The 2437-nt window shown below is 43.2% G+C and overlaps 1 long non-coding RNA gene across 1 annotated transcript in view; it reads right to left on the bottom strand.

Moving 5' to 3' along the window:
- Positions 1–493: 493 nt before the first annotated feature.
- LOC129712814 (uncharacterized) overlaps positions 494–2437 on the bottom strand; it is a 3824-nt gene continuing 1880 nt past the window's right edge. The window contains exon 2 of the long non-coding RNA XR_008726136.1: positions 494–1344. This is a non-coding gene — a long non-coding RNA (uncharacterized LOC129712814). The remainder of the gene's footprint in view (positions 1345–2437) is intronic.

Raw genomic sequence — 2437 nt, 5'->3', positions numbered from 1 at the left:
GTCCGGCTTGGCCCTGCAGATACTTGTTTATACCAAGATAGGCACGAAAAACTGGAGTAATTCAGTGGTTCAGGCAACATCTGTGGAGAAAAGGAAAGTGAGGTTTCGTGTCGGCGCCGACGACGTAGTGCGGAGCAAAGATAAAGGGTGTGGGGTGACGGACGGTGGGAGCGAATTACGGGCCCCCGCACCGCAGCGGCCAACTAGGATCTTTGGCAGCGACAGCGGCTCTTCCTCCTCCTCCAGCACCCCGCCCACCCGCTAATCTAAACGGCGATACGGCTTTCAAAACAAACCCTCCCACACGTCGAGTCCAGGAGGAGCGAGGGAGGGGGAGGGGGAGGGGGAGGGGGAGGCCCTCTTTTGCCAATGGAGGCACCTGCACCACTCGGCCCCGCACCTTGCTGGAGGAGGGGAGGTGGTGGCGAGGAGATCCCAAAGGCCTCCCCCATTGGCGGCGGCGGTGGACCATGTCCGATGCTCTTGAGACAAATTCAGACAAAGAAGTGTTTTTATTAATTTCATATTCTGCAGAATAGGTGTCTCTCCTCTGATGTCCCCTGGAGGCACAAAGAAAATGGAGATGCTTTCTATCTTTATACCCTTCTTCACTGTGGTCACTACCTCAGGTCTCCCCATCGAGTTTCGTCCAATCATAACATAAAGCCCACATTCCCACGAGAAAGTCCAGGAATGTCTCGGACCATTTCCTGACGTCAAGACTCCCAAGGCCTTCTGCTGAAGTTGTTATCTGTTTGCTACTTTTTATCTAGAATTTCTCTCTGTTCTGTATATTGTTACTTTATTCCACCAGCAGTCTGGCTTCTGCGGATAAGCTCATTTCTTTCTAAGTTATATTTTTCAGAGTTCTAGTATAATTTAACCATCCCTATTAACCCTTCTCTCACAATCCACCATTTTTCTTTTTGCTACGCATCTTTTGAATTATACTATATCTTCCTTTTCTAGTGCTAGCAGCAGATTCTTCGCCTCCCTATCCTCCTCTCGCTAGTCATACTGTGTTCTGAAGGCCAGCGCAGGGAATAATACAACATCCGAATAGGCACAAAGTCAATGGTTCCTTCCCTTCACGCACAGTCTACGGGCTGATATTGTCCGGTGGGGCCTCCACAGGACCCTTAAATCGGTTTGCGTGTGTCCACCCTTTTTCTTTTGTTCGTACTGCTGTCTCGGTGATTAATAACACAAGGTAGGGTCCAGTCCACTTTGGTTGCAGCTTTTCTTCCTTCCATGATTTTACAAGATCCCAGTTCTCTGCTTTCACAGAATGGATTGGCAAGTCGAGATGGGGACTCTGTGCCAACAGCTCCTTGGTTTTTAATTCTGTAATAGAATGAGATACTGCCAGTAAACAGTTCCTTAAGAAAACATCATTACCATGGTGGGTATTCCTTCTATCTTTCCCAAATAATAAAAACCTAACTTGTTCAACCTTTCTCTGTATCTTAGTTGCTGAAACCCAGTCAACATTCTAATTGATCTCCTCTGTACTCTCTATTTTTAACCTTTTTCCTATAATTATGCCTACCAAAATTATGCACCATACTCCACAATTGACCTCACCAATACCTTGTACAATTTAACATTACAACCCAACTTCTATACACAATGCTCTGATTTATAAAGGCCAACACACCAAAAATCTTTCTTTACCATCCTTTCTACACGAGATTCCACCTTCAGGGAATTATACACAGTTGTTCCTAGATCCCTCTGTTCAACTTCATTCCTCAATTCACAATCATTTACCATGTAAGTCTAATTTGAATTTGGCCTGCCAAGTTGTATCACCTCACACTTATCAACATTAAATCCATCTGTCATGTTTCAACCCAGTCTTCCAAATGACTTAAATCTCTCTGTACATTTTTTAAAATCTACTTAATTATTCACAACACCACCTATCTTAGTATTATCTACATACTTCTTAATCTATCTTACCACACCAACATCCATATTATTGATTCACATGACAAACAACAGTGGTCCCAACACACATCCCTGAGGTACCCCTCTAGTCATTGACCTCCAACCTGATAAACATCCATCCACCATTACTCTCTGACATTTCCCAACAGTCACTTTTAATCCATCTTGCTATTCCTTACTAACCGCTTCTTAACCAACCTTATTTCCTTTATTGAACTTTGTCAAAGGCCTTACTGAAGTTCACCACTTTAACCTCATCAATTTTCCTAATAACCTCTTTTAAGAAAAATCAAGATTAGTCAAATGTCACAATCACAAATCCATGCTAATTCTTCCTAATCCTATCCCACTTATCCAAATTCCTATAATATTGTCTTTAGTATCCTTTCCATTATTTCCCACCACTGATGTCAAACAAGTTCTTGTTAAAACTCTACTCTTCTTTGTCCTCCTGTTCAATTACCTCAGGGCTATTGTCTATTCGTAC

This window comes from Leucoraja erinacea, chromosome 33, assembly GCF_028641065.1.
Source record: "Leucoraja erinacea ecotype New England chromosome 33, Leri_hhj_1, whole genome shotgun sequence".
Lineage (NCBI taxonomy): Eukaryota > Metazoa > Chordata > Chondrichthyes > Rajiformes > Rajidae > Leucoraja > Leucoraja erinaceus.
This window is presented reverse-complemented; position numbering and strand designations above follow the sequence as displayed.